This window comes from Rhinolophus sinicus, linkage group LG17 (genome assembly GCF_036562045.2).
Source record: "Rhinolophus sinicus isolate RSC01 linkage group LG17, ASM3656204v1, whole genome shotgun sequence".
Lineage (NCBI taxonomy): Eukaryota > Metazoa > Chordata > Mammalia > Chiroptera > Rhinolophidae > Rhinolophus > Rhinolophus sinicus.
This window is the reverse complement of record NC_133766.1, coordinates 10,466,076-10,480,863: the sequence shown is the minus strand read 5'-3', so window position 1 is coordinate 10,480,863 and position 14,788 is coordinate 10,466,076. Positions and strand designations below refer to the sequence as shown.

General features: G+C 41.8%; 1 long non-coding RNA gene across 1 annotated transcript in view; it reads right to left on the bottom strand.

Moving 5' to 3' along the window:
- LOC141569355 (uncharacterized) overlaps window positions 1-14,036 on the bottom strand; it is a 46,908-nt gene extending 32,872 nt beyond the window's left edge. The window contains exon 1 of the long non-coding RNA XR_012492897.1: window positions 13,883-14,036. This is a non-coding gene — a long non-coding RNA (uncharacterized LOC141569355). The remainder of the gene's footprint in view (window positions 1-13,882) is intronic.
- Between the last annotated feature and the right edge of the window lie 752 nt (window positions 14,037-14,788).

Sequence of the window (14,788 nt, the reverse complement as noted above, 5' to 3'; positions counted from 1 at the left end):
CAAATTTCTGTCTGTTTCCTGGAGAACCTGACCTATAACACTAACAGAGAATTATCAATCAACTCTATTTTTTCTACACACACACACACACACACACCTATTCTTACTGTCATCATTTTATTATTTTTAAAAAGATACTTTAATTCCAACAAAGGAGCACAATCTCAGAATAAATTTAAAATGATTTGAATTAAATAAGTTTAGTTTCAATGAAAAAACAAAACCACTGGTTAGACAAAGATTTCTTAGAAAGGACACAAAAAGCATAAACCATAAAAGAAAAATTTGGTAGGTTAGACTTAATCAAAATTTAAAAATCTGCTCTTTGATAGTCACTAAAAGACAGGCATCGATTAGGAGAAAATATTTGATAAAGGACTTGTTTCCAGAATATATAAAGTACTCCCACAAAGCAATAAGAATGCAAACAATTCAATTTTTTTAAATGGGTAAAGATCTCTTAATCAAAAAAAGAGACACAGATGGCAAATAAGCCCACGAAAAGATGCTCAACATCATTAGTTACTAGAGAAATGCAAATTAAAACCACAATGAAATGTCACTACACACCCATTAGAATGGCAAAAACCTACAAACTAACCAATCAACCAAAAACCAAACCCTAGTGATACCAAGTGCTAACAAGAATGTAGAGTAACTTGAACTCTCATACATGCGGGTAGGAACGCAAAATGGTGCAGCCATTTTGGAAAACATTTTGGCAGTTTTTTTCTAAAATTAAGCATACATTTCCCAAATAACCCAGCAATCCTACTCCTCGATAGTTACCCAAGAGAAGTGAAAATGTACATTCATACAGAGACCTGTATGCAAATGTCTATAGGAGCTTATTCACAATTGCCAAAAACAGAAAACAATCTAAATGTCCATCACTGATGAATGGATAAGCAAATTATGGTATCACTATACAATGGAATATTACTCAGCAATTAAAAAATGAAACAACAATAACATGAATGAATCTCAAAATAATTACACTAATGAAAAGAAACCAGACACAAAAGGCTACCTACTGTATGATTGCATTTATATGACATTCTGGGGGAAAAAAACTATAGGGACAGAAGTTACATCAGTGTTTGCCAGGGCCTGAAGGAGAGGTTTACTTTAAAGGGGAAAGAGAATTTTTGGGGGGAGGTGATGAAAATATACTTTATTTTCATAATAATGGTATTTATTCAACTGTTTACATTTCTCAATGCTCATAGAACTATATATATAAAAAGGGTGGATTTTATTGTATTAAATTGTACCTCAGTATACCTAACTTAAAACAAACTCTCTGCATTATGCTTATTTTTTCGTTTTGCCACAGACTAGTGAAAACTTTGTCACCTACCAACCCTGGCCCGTGGGTATGAAGGAAAGCAGGGAGAGCAGGCAGTAGTTATAACATCAAAAGAGAATGTTTCTAAACAGGTGGAGTCTGGAGCGTGTGTATAGCTGAGGAAAGTTTTGACAGGAGAGAGCAAAGTTGCTGGAGAGAAGAGGAGCCGATTGACTGATGGAGTAAGAAAACCACGTTAATCAGAATTCTTGATGGTAAACAACGGAAACCCAATTCAAACAACCTTAAACAAAAAGGAAAGTTTTTGGCTCACATAACTGCAAAATCCAAAAATTTAAAAACAGTGTTGTCAGTACTTGTCTCAGCTCAGGCTGCTATAACAAAATACCATATTCTGGGTGGCTTAAACAACAGACATTTATCTCTCACTGTTTTGGAGCCCGGGAAGTCTGAGATCAGGTGCCAGCAGGGTCAGGTTCTGCTAAGAGCCCTCTTCCTGGCTTGCAGAAGGTCACCTTCTTACTACATTCTCACATGGAGGGGTGGGGGGAAGCTCTGGTCTCTTCCTCTTCTTATAAGGGCACTAATCCCATCACAGAGAACATACCCTTATGACCTCACCTAAACTTAACCAACTCCCAAAGGCCCCACTTCCAAATAGCATCACATTGGGGGTTAGGGCTTCACCATATGAATTTCAGGGGAGACACAAATATTCATCCATAGCAGTACTCTGCCTTTGTATTTCCTGGCATCTTTTGCCTCTCCTCAGCCTTGTTCTTAGGCGGGCACCCTCCATATAAGATGGCCAGGCTCACACCGGTCTTATAGCTGGCAACACCAGAGAAAAGAACTCAACCAATTGTCCTCCTGTGCCCCTATCCATCCTTGAAACAGATTTTAACTGTTCTTATTTGCGTCGTGCCCCCTCTCGTGTAGGGAAAGCAGAATCACGTTATTGACAGCCCAGAGCACGTGGAACGGGGTAGGGGGAGTTAGAAAGGAAGGAATGCAGGGCAGATAGAAAAGAAAAAAAAAACATGGTTGATGCTTATCACAGACTCACAGACTTGGGAAGGGATAGAATTCAAACGACAAATGAAAAGTCACTCTGGTTTTCAAAAGGGGATTCCTTCCCTTGACATAGATGGGAATGAAGTAAGGATGGATGAAATGTAGAAAGGGGGCTGGTTTTTTATTAGGGAGAGGGGAATGTGGTCAGGAAAATAAAGTCATTCACAGTTGCCAGTCCCTCTTCTCTCTATGAAGTAAGAAGTGAGGGCATTTGCTGAGAGTGAATGAATGTGTGGAATAGAGGTAGCGAACTTGATCAGAGTGGTGAAAGGTTTAGAAGAATGTCCAGGGAGATTGGGGGGGGGGGAGGGACAAATAAAAGGATTGCCCAATGGCACCGAGGTGGGAGATAAAAAGTTCTACCAATACCTCAAGGCTCGGTTAAAATATGTTCTCCATGAAATTGTACCCCCATTGGAAGGTATCTCACACTCCTCCAAGCTTCATGCCACTTGGGGCCACTCGTATAGCCCTTATCATGTTTACACAGTACTAAGTGTTCTGCTAGCCACGTTGATCAGTTTCCTGAATTTAAAGACCGACTGTTTGGATAGTGAGTTCAAATACTGATTACCTGAGGTTCTTGACTTTTGGAAAGTGAGTAATAAAAGTTTGGATAGAGATGAATTTACTTAAATATGTATATGAATCTATTCAGTTCCTGAGTTTGGTTAACAAAAGTTTCGATAAAGAGTTTGAATAGTGAGGATAATACAGTTGTGTGCATGCGTGCATGAGTGTGTGTATAAGTGTATTGTGTGTGTGTGTGTGTGTGTGTGTGTGTACACGCCTGTTAACTTGCCTGCTGTATTGTAGTCTCTTGAAGGACGAACTCTTGTGTGACTAATTTTCATGTTTCCAGTTTCTAATGCAGTGGGTGCTCAATATTTGTTAAATGAATAAATAAAAACCAGGTTTCCTTTCACTGCTTTTCTTTGTTCCTACTAAACTTGACTGCTCCATCAAGACAGTTTAAGGTGAAACCGAAAGAGCAGCTTTAAAAAAGTGCTCTGGTAATTGGGACTGCTTCCAACTGCAATTATAAGCATGTGCTTTTCTTTTTCTTTAACCCTACCTCCCCATCGGACAAAACCTGAATCAATTCCAGGAGATGGATTTTGCTGCTTGCGTAAAATGTTCTGGCTTCTAGTCAAATGGACACTGCAGGAGTATATAAAAATGGCTTTGTTCGCCACACAAATGAATTCATTTAAGCAGCACACAGTTTCGATTTCTTATTTACATTTTAGGAGGTTAGAGCATCGAGGGAATTTAAAGGTATCATTATTGTGTGAAAACTGCTGACTAAGCAATACCTACGTGGTAAACAACTTGCTGAACTGCCTGAGTACGTCTGAGATAAGGGCACATTATTTATTGTGCCTGAACCCTGTTTCCGATACAAGGATGGCCCACGCCTAGCTTAAGGAGGAACAATAATTACATGCAACCTTGAACATACAGTACAGCTCTGTTGCTTGTTCTTCATTTGTAACTGTATCCTTGGACAATGCTGAATCTTGGTGACTCCACTGAAAAGATGAAAAGATTCTGATAATGACTGAAACGTCTTTGTTTCTGCATGTTTGCGGGTATACGAGGCCAACGTTAACACAGAGTGAGTGTTTAATAAATAATCACTGCACGAGTGGAAGGGTAAAGAAACACAGACTCTACTGCTGGAGAGGAAAGCGTAATAAAGGCATTTTCCCAGGAGGAGACAAAGAAACTGAATCCCTAGACTCTGTTTTGTAAATACCCTAGAATTGTGTTCAAGGACTCAGGATTTTGAGGAAAGAGAAGAAATACCCATTTTGGACTCAGGATGGAGGTTAACTCACTCCAAGGTGGGTGCTTCCATATTTCAATTCATCACAGCCACAAATGTGATTTGTTTAAATGGGAACACAGGGAGGCAAGAACGTCGGATTTAATCTCCATGTGCACTTCTAACTAGCCCTTGGCCCTTGACATTTCGTACAATTCTCCTGAGCCTCAGTTTCCCCATTTGTAAAATGAATATGTCTCACAAGATCTTCATGAAAATTAAATACTATACAGAAACATGTGTAAGAGGGAGCCTGGCATATTTGTTCACTCAACAAATATTTATTGAGTGATAAATATTACATCCCTAAGGATGTAAAAGCAAAAGAGACAAGATCGCATCCCTTGAAGAGCTTACACTCTAGTGCGAAAGATATACAAATAAATGAATATGGAGATAATTATGGTTGGTGCATTATGGAAGCAAGCAGAAGAACTTCTAAACCAGATTGGAGAACCTAGGAACACTTCCTGGGAGAAGCAATGTTCGAGCTGAGTTTTGAAGAAATAGGAGTTGTGTAGACAAAAATGGGAAGGTCATTCCAGAGTGAGCCCTGTGTGCAAAGGCAGGGTGGTGTGAAATCGCAGACTTTCAGGGAACCACAGATAGTTTAGCACAACTGAAGCAAAGGTGTGTGTGGGGGAGAGGCAGCAGAGGGGCGTGGCAGGAGAGGCCAGATCAGGAAGAGCCTTGGGAGCCAGGCTTAAATAAAGTGAACTTTATCACCAAAGCTATGGGCAATAGCTGGAAAGTTTTATGGAGGGGTGGGGCAAAACTACGTTGATGTTTAGAAAGAGCACTCTGGGTGCAATGTGGGGAAAGGACTGTAGGGATGCAGCCTGGAGGAACTGAGTTTAATGTGAGATCCTTATGATAACTCACACCATAAAAAAAAAAAAAAAAAGAGAGAGTCTGAGCTAAGGTAACGGCAATGGGGAGAAGGAGATGGATGTAAGAGCCTTTTAGGAGGGAGAGCTTGCAGGGCAGGAGGAGAGGGCAGGCAGTGAAGGAAATGAAAGTGTCTAAGATGATTCACGTGCAACTAGGTGGATGATATTGCCATTCACAGAAATGGAAATCACATGAGAAGGAGCAGATCTGAGCCGGGAGGAGGGTGGGTAAACCTAGTGCTTTCCATGAAGGGCACGTTCGGATTTATTGTCTGTGGGTCATCTGGGTAGAAATGTCCAGGAGACAATTAGTTATATGGATCTGGACTAAAAGTATGGGTTGGAAAGCATGACCATGGCTGCTGGTTATTCTAGTCGTTATCTATTTTTATTGCTTCTTATTCTTCAGTACTAGAATTCTGCCCCATTCTTCTTCTTTTTCTTTTTTCTGATTGCATGGCACTTAGAATAAAAACTGCATTTCCCAGTGTCTTTTGCCATTTCCCAGTGTCTTTTGTAACTGGGTATGGTCATACGACTAAGCTCTAGACAATGAAATGTAAGTCACGCTTCATGTGAGAAATTCAGAAAGCCTGACTTTAGGTTCAGCTGATGTAAACCCTGGGTCCTTCCTTCTGCTTCTGTCCCTTCCTCCATTTTCCTGCCTAGAAGATAGATGCTGCCATCTTGGACAATACGGTTGAGACCACTTAGGGAAGAACAATGAGAGAGGAGGGTCCTGGGCAAGGCCATCACTTTGCCCTCCTCCGGAAGGGACCGTTCATGCTGCACATGTGGATCACACTTCCTGGAGCTGCGTGACACTCAGCCTGTAAGGCTGTAAAGAGAGGCCCAGAGCCTGGGGCTTTGTTATCACGCAGCTTCATTACAGGTCTGGACTATTTACTCAGACTTTTATGTAAGAAAGAAATGAATCCAAAACTTCCCTTTTGTTTATGCTTTTAAACTAGCGGTATTTTAGCTTCCCTCACTTGCAGCACAACCTAATCCTAAATCACACAAAGAGGCACCAACCTGGGGAGAGAGTTGAAGCCACAAACATGGATCTCATCACCCAGGGGCTGTGTACAGAGTGTGAGGAGCAGAAGATGATGACAGAGCCTGGACGGCAGGCACTTGAGGGGTCCCTCTTACTCTTTCCTCTGTCCCTTCTAAAAGGTTCCTTTACTGTGTTTTCTTTTCTTTCCTGCCTCTGGAATAGGGCTAAGTCTTGCCTACTCATCCAGATATTAAGCCATTGCCATTCTGTCACAGACATCCTATTCTCACCACAAAGATTTACAGTTGAGTGGGCGATGAGGAAATCAGGAGCGATGATTTTAACAGCTTTATTGAGATATAATTCCCATATCATAGAATTCAGCCAAAATGAACACAATTCAATGTTTTTCATTATTTTCACAGGGTTAGTCAACCATCACCACAATCTAATTTTAAAACATTTTACCCTGCAAAAAGAAATAGGATTTGATGCCTCTTAACAGCTGCTCCCTGTTCCGAGGCAATGATTTTTAACTGTGCCATGGGTTGTCCCTTTTAAATCAGAAGCAAACCAACTGGGGAAACCAATGCCTTAGGCATAGAAAGACAGAGAATGACAAAGCTGAGGCCACTGAGGTTCAGAAGTGACACCAAAAGGGGCAGAACCAGGTCTCCTGCCTTTCCTTTTCCCTCCAATGCCCCTTCACTTTTGCAAATAATGCTGTGGGCATTCCATAGTCTCTGAGTGGAAGTGATAAGGTGACCATGGAAGAATAATGACTTTTTCCTCTTTAGAAATAATTTCAAACTTACAGAAATGTTGCAAGAACTCTATAAAGAACTCCTATATACCCTTCACCCAGGTTCCCCAATTGTTAACATTGTACCGCATTTGTCTTTTATTCTCTTTGGGTATTTACATGCTTTACTTTTTAATTTTTTTCTGAACAGTTTGAGAAACAGTTAAAGACATAACACCCCACTATCCCTTAATGCTTTAATATGCATTTCCTAAAAACAAGGACATTCTCCAACATAACTACAGTACAAACATTGGTACAGTGTTACCATCTAATCCACAAACAGTATTCAAATTTTACCATCTGTCCCAACAATATCCTTTATGGGTCTAGAATCCCATCCAAGATTATGCCTTACATTGAATTGACACATCTCTTTGGCCTCTTTTACTTTGCAATGATTCCTCAGCTTTTCCTTATCTTTGACATTTGCAGACAGTACCTCCAGTTATTATGCAGAACGTTTCTTAACTTGGGTATGTCTGATATTGCCTTATAATTGGCTTTTGGTCATGCATTTTTGGCAGGGCTACCACAGAGTAATGCTTTGCTCTTCTCAGTGTATCATATCAGAGTACGTGATGTCCCATTACTGGTGCCGTTAAATTTCCTCACTTAAGCTGGCATTTGCCAAATGTCTCTACAGTAGAGTTAATTAGTACTCATTTTGTACTTATTCATAAGAAATTAATCAGTATACGAAGGTCAGACGATGAAGTTCACGAACTTTCTGCCATGCACTCATAGTATACTATGAGATGATGTACATTTTCTGTTTCTCAACAAATTTACATCAACTAGTTTTATCACCCCTTGATGATTCTTGCCTAAATCAATTTTTATTGCAACGGTTGCCAAACAAATTTCTAATTTTATCATTCTTTCTTTATTTATTAGTTGGCATTATACTATGAGGTAGAGTGTTCTCTTGTTTATTTATATCATCTTAGACTCATGGATTCCTCTTTTATTTGTAGTGGGTTGCAATAATTAGTCTCGCCATTTATTTTGATTTTTAATTTTGATTTATTTTGATCCTTAATTGCCCTCAATTTGGCCAATGGAGGCCCTTTCAAGCTGGGTCCTTATGACACGACTTTATCATTCCTGAGCATTACCTCACTTTCTGGCACAAGAAAATATTCTGCGTCCATTCACCACTCTGGCCTCATGTATCAGTTCCTATGGCTGCTATAACAAATTATCATAGACTTTGTGGCTTAATACAACAGAAATTTATTCTCTCACAAATTTGGAGGCCAGAAATCTGAAGTCATTATCATTGGGCTGAAATCTAGATGCCAGCGGGACTCCCTCTGGAGGCTTTAGGGGAAAATCCATTTCTTGTCTCTTCTTTTTTAAAAAACAACAACATTTTATTGGGGAATATTGGGGAACAGTGTGTTTTTCCAGGACCCGGCAGCTCCAAGTCAAGTCGTTGTTTTCAATCTAGAGGGCGCAGCTCACTGGCCCGCGTGGGACTCAAACCAGCAACCTTGGTGTTACGAGCACTGCGCTCTAACCAACTGAGCCAACTGGCCACCCCTCTTGTCTCTTCTGACTTTTGGAAGTGGCTGCCAGCATTCCTTGACTGGTGGCCACATCACTCCAGTCTCTGCCTCTGTGGTCATATTGTCTTTTCTTCTGCCTATAATCTCTGCCTCTCTCTTATAAGGACACTTGTGACAGCATTTAGGACCCACCCCAATAATCTTATTTTGAGAAGAAACTTAATCACATCTTCAAAGATCCTGTTTCCAAATAAGGTAACATTTATGGGTCCTAGGGATTAGGATGTAGGCACCCCTCGGTGGTGGGCCATTTTTCAGCCTATCACACCCTGGGATCAGTCATTTCTTGAAGGTCTGCTGGTTTCTTTTAATGGAGAATGATATTTAGTAGCTAAGGTGTGGATACTAGGTATGCTCATTGCTACTTAACGGTCTTTATTTCCAGACACTCTGTGCAAATAGAGCTAGAAAATTACACAGACAGAAAAATAGATATAGATAGATAGAAAGATATGGATATTATATGCATATATATGCATATATGTATGCATATATATATATATATATATATATATATTTATTTATTTACGTAAGTATGCAGAGGGTGCCAAAAAATGTATACAGATTTTAAGAAAGGAAAAATGTATTAAAATTGTAATACTCAATATATATCAATAATAAAAGATGAATCCAAGTCATGTTTGACTTCTGCAATTACAAGAGGTGCTCAATAGTGGTTACCATCAGTGTCCAGACACTTCTGATTACGTGAAACTACTGCTTGAGCACTGTTGACCAATGTGTCCGCTTGTATACATTTTTTGGCACCCCCAGGATATTTATACATATACACACATAAATACACATAAATCTAATTTATCTATTTACATAAAAACCAGGTGTTCAATTCCAACCCAGCACCACAGAGTTTGTTCTAGCCTTCTTCCTTTCTGTATTTGTAGCTCAAATACAGACCTGTCCAACAGCGAGAGGGAGACCTGGTTCCCATTATTCTCAATATGCTTACTTATTTGCTCAATTCCCCTGGAAGCAATCTCCTGACCATGCCAGCTATATCCAGACAGCCCTGCCAACCACACTGACTATAGGAGGTGAATCCCATCCACCTAGGGAAGGGGAAGGGCGGAGAGGACCATGTAATGAAAAGAGGCACAATATGATTTTATTAGAGAAGTAGAATTGTCTGTGTTAAAGATAAATCTTTCTTCCATTAGCTCAAAGCACCTTCACTTGTGATCTTGCATTTGTCATGCCCAGAGAGAGGTCCTCCAGTCCCAGAAATGAAAGAATGATTTTTTTATAATCCAACACCCTCAAGAGCTTCCCTGCTGAAGGCTTCCAGATGACAGTTCAAAGGTTCCCTTACATAGCACACAGATTCACATTTAGTGCTGCATTTTCTCATCTGTTTTTTAAAAAAATGTGAATTGCCAGACACGCCAAATCTTAAATTGCTTATAGACATAACATTTTCTCAGTTGGATGAACACCTTCATATCTAAAAACCCTTGGAGACCCTGGGGGGAAAGCAATTTCAAAAGCCACTCAGAGACACTAACAGCTGCTTTAGCCCCTCCCTAACTCCCTTTCTGACGTTATTCATGGGAGGAAGGGTGGAGTTCTGCAGTGCCATTTAAATTATAGACAAACGTTGGATTTATACTTCTATTGTGTAATAGCATTGTCTAACACCTAAAATGGGTTTCCTATCGGGAAATAGAGACTGGCTGGGGGGGGATGGTAAGCAGAGGGAAAGTATTGGATTAGAATGTATTTGGGCGACTCTTCTAGATAAAGTTTTTCAGGCACAATTTTGCTCCTTGCTCTCTGGATAAAAAAATAAATAAATAAGTGTGTGTGTGTGTGTGTGTGTGTGTGTGTGTGTGTGTGTGTGTGTGTGTGTCTTAGTTGTCACAATCTCTGGGCTGCTTATGCATTAATAACGTTCCAAAAATGCAACAGATTTTGTTTTTGCTGCTATCGCGTATGCCAGGCATCTGGAGTGAGACAAGGAAAATGGAAACCTGAAAGCCTCCTGAAATTGTGGCATGATGACAGGAGCTTTTGGTAGCAGGGACTGGGTCTCATATCCCTTTACAGTTACAAAGGTTCAGAAATAAAAGGGAGAACATTAGAAAAAGGGGGGGGGGGGGAACTGGTTACTACACACCACAGTTTAAAAAAGGAAAATGTACATCAGGACAGAGGAAATAACAAGGCAGATTGGCAATATTTAAGCCCTTTTTTACAGGGTTCAGCTATGTGGTGTGACTATAAAGCAAAGAGAATTTCTTTAACAGCACACAACTTACTTAAACATTCAAAGGAGTTGTACCCACTTCAAAGCGGTCATCCAGGGAGCCCATGCACAATTCTAAGGCGTATGTGGTCTTTCTGAGCATTTTAGAAACATCTTTTGGAGTTGACTTCAGAGTCACTTAATGAGCCACGTAAAAATTTAAGCTTGTGACTATAGCAACGATTATTTTTTCCCCACCAAAACTAGAATTTCCAGCCATTTATTATCCACTTTTATTCTCCTAATTTGACTTTAAAGACTTGGAATTTCAACAACAAAAAAATCACACTCCAAGATCTTTTGATGCAATTCAAAAGAACATGTCGTTAGTGATAATTATGATATTAATAATTATTGGGCTATCTGGGGTGTGCTGCAGACACTTTCCATACATTTTTTTCCCTTGTCTTGTTCTCCTTTAACCAATGAGGAAACTGAGGCTCAGAGAGAGGTTAACCAACTAGGCCAAGGTCCCACAGTTAAAAAGTGACAGAACTTAATTTGCAGCTAGGTCACCTGCCTCCAAAGCCCATGCTTTTTGCCCTGTGCTATGCCTAAATGAGCACTGCAGTTTTTCTTGAGCAATGGCATCAGCCTTAAGAAACATGTTTTGACCTATGAAGGGCCATTTCAAAAACACAATGCTCATTTGGTTGTACATATTCTTGTTTATTTGTTCAAAGCCGGTCACATTATTTTCCTAGTCGCATCTCCTCTTTTATGTCGCAGAGAAAACATTTACATCTGAAAATGCTAATGGAATGTTACCCACAAATGAAGATGGCAAATGTTCATAGTACCATTTAGAACAATGATTCTTAGGAACTGGAGGTAGGGGGAGGGAGTTCAGCGCCCCACGTGCACCCCCACCAGCATCTCAAGGAGGCCCGGTTATGAGCCTGGTTTGGAAACAAAGCAGGGCTTTGTTCTAGTGTGCTTTTGTTCTCCCTGATACTTACGACGAATTTCAGAAAATGAAAGAAGGGCATATGATGTTTTCAAGTTTATCACGGGGGTTTTAAAATGCAGGCGTTTTTAATGCAGGAAGACATCATCTGTTTCGCTGTTCTAGAAATCTTTGCCTCCGTGCAAGAAAACACTGAGTGGTAAAAGCCAGAGGTAAAGAGGTCAAAAAAAACATATCTTCAATGCCCATTGTTTAATAATTCAATGCAAACCCTCCTTATTATGCCTCTAAAAATCATTAGTGTTCTGAGAGGCGAGCTGAGGAGCAGCGGCCTCTGGGCGCAGACGACGTGTGCCATGCTCAGACATTCCAACCTGCTCCCTCCTCTTCACAAATCCTGGCTGTGAGAGACAAATGCTTTTGAACATCTGTTCGATAGACAGTTGTGAATAGCAGGGATTCTTTCTGAACGGTTTTGTAGCTACTGTGTCAACAGTTGGGTTTAAGGAATAGCTCCATTTGCACTAGCCTATTGTTTAGAGAATTTAATTGTGTGGCCTAGTGCCTCTTAGAAGGTCAGGGTGGTTGTTTGCTGGGTGAAATGCTACGTTTGAAAAGCACTGTGTGTTCAGGCATTTCAGTTCCACCCTCACTCTGCTCCAGTACACAGTTTTCCTGTGTATTGTTCTTATTTTCAATTATTATCTAATAAGATTCATAGACTCCAGGGACCATATCTGCTTTAGTCACCAGTGCACACTCAGCATATAGCATAGTATTTGGCACATGGCAGGTACTCAGTGAATGAATAATCCACAAGTCTTGCCGTATCCTGCTCAGGGATCTGAGCGGGTCATTGCCAAAAGCTCATCTGAGTTCATTGGATCAAATTCCAAAGAGAACAGGAGAGTCAATTTTCAATGATGCATGGGCAGAGTGCCACTGCCAGGCCCTCCTTGCTACCATTTGGCAAGCAAACCACTGCTTACTCTGCCAGCTTGTTGGAAGGAAATGGCACTTTGCAGGATCCACCAATTCCTGTTCTAGAAATGCAAGATCTGGATTTTCTCTATGGCTGAAGTCTGGGGCTTGGCCCAGAGGGGTGGATAGCCCTGGACAATAGCTAGTGCTATCAGCATGACCTGCAGGGACAGTTCTCCAGAGCGGGATCGTTGGTCCAAGCCAAAGAGACCAGCCATTGGACGGGCCTGAGAAGAGGAGCTCAGCTACAAACTAGGAAGTGTTGTGTTGAGAGCAGAGAAGCATGAGACGGGATGCCAAAGCTGAAGAGAGGCGGGAACAAGCCGGAAGACTGGAGAGAGCCGGGAGTCAGCTTGAGACAGGTCTTGCATGGGCAAAGAACCCATCTGGAGAATCTCATCTATGCCACTCTTCTGACGTGGAACTTGTGTTCTAGTCATCTTTTCTGGACTATTTAAAAACCCCGATACTACAGGGAGGGTATTCACAAAACAGAAATCCAGTAGGAAGAACGGAGGCCACTGGAATCAGAGTGAGGACATAGGACGATGGTTCTCGTTAGAACCTTAAAATCACCTGGGGAGCCTTTGAAAGCCATGGATGCTGGGTCCCATCCCTAGAGATTCTTATTTAAAGGGGGGGGAGCAAAGCATCAGTCAGCCTGCACAGGACCACTTGTCTAGAGGAAAAAAAGAACATGTCTCAATCCTATCTTTAGACCGAAGAAATTAGTCTTTAAGCAGAAGAAAACAGCCCTAAACTGACTACTGTTCGTTCCATTCTTTCTCTCTGTCTGTGTCCCTCTATAGTGGCCTGACCATCCACCAAACCTCAGGCAGCTCAGAAGCAACAGCCTGAGCTATGCCCTGAGTTAGATATTTGTCACCTGCCTCCCTGTGCACATCCCATCCATTACTGGATGGCATGTATTCCCAGAGCGCCGCAGCTACCTACTCCGTGCCCAATATTAGCTTCCTCTTTGCCTCTTGCTCAGATCACCAGACTGTCTTCTCTGCTTCTCATTAGACTTGCCTCTCCCTCTACCTGTCCCTCTACTTGACTTGGGACTTTCTAGATCCCTGAGTTACAGCATTCTTAAAGCTATAACACACATAAGAGATATACCCTCTTTTATCTTTGGTCTCACGGAACCCCTCTCAGGAATTATATCTGAGACCCTTCATAACCTGTTTCCCACCTGTCACCTAGTTGGGAGCAACATTCTGGGTGCCAGTATTCACAGCACGGACAACACCTTACCATCCTGGGAGAACCATATTTAGTCGGATTTCTTCTCACCCAGAACAGCAACCAGTTCGGTCTTTTCTCCACTTTCTCTCCCTCTCCCCAAATATTGCCATGAATGCCTGCGTTGCTTGTCTGGTCCATACCTCAGCCTCCCTACAGCTGCCTCCTGAAAAGAAATAAGAACTGTGCTGAGTCCTTGCAGGCCAACCTCCACATCTGCTGCTCTCTAGACTTGGATGGCTGGGATCCCTGCAGACACCCAAACAGGCTAAGACCAAAGGGGGAAAAAAAGGAACCTTAATTTGAAAAATCATTTTAATGATTCTGACTATGCCCAGTGGCTGAAATTTGACTTCCTGAACCAACTTGATGGGGTATCATCCTCCCACTGAGGCCTCAGGGTCCCTACAGCTTCTCCCACTTCACAATGGACAAGGTCAGGGATGGTCCTTCCAGACCGCCCCAGCCAGGCTGAGTACCCAACTACTTCATATGGCCCCTGCAAAATGCCTGCTCAGACCTGCCAAACAACCCTGTGCTGAGAGCTGTGAGTATGTCTGGGTCTCCATGGATCCCCTGTTCCCCAAATCCCTGCTGTGTACTCCGCCTACCTCCTGTAACACCACCTGTTACTCTGGCTGGATTGTCCTGACAATGAATGCTGGGTCCCTTGTGCTCACCCTCTGTGTTCACAGAGATTCCCCTGCTTGGCCCTACTTCTTGCCGTCCGTGCAGCTTGGCTGCCACTGAGCATCTGGTCACCACTGTGATTTGGTGACCTTTCCAATAACCCTCAGCCAAAAGCCTTCTGAGCTTCCATTCCAACAGCATGGGGGCGGGGGTGGGGGTGGGGGTTGGGAGGAGGCAGATGGAAAAGACGAGAGTGCTCAGGCAAGAGCAACTGTTGAGAGGTGCCAG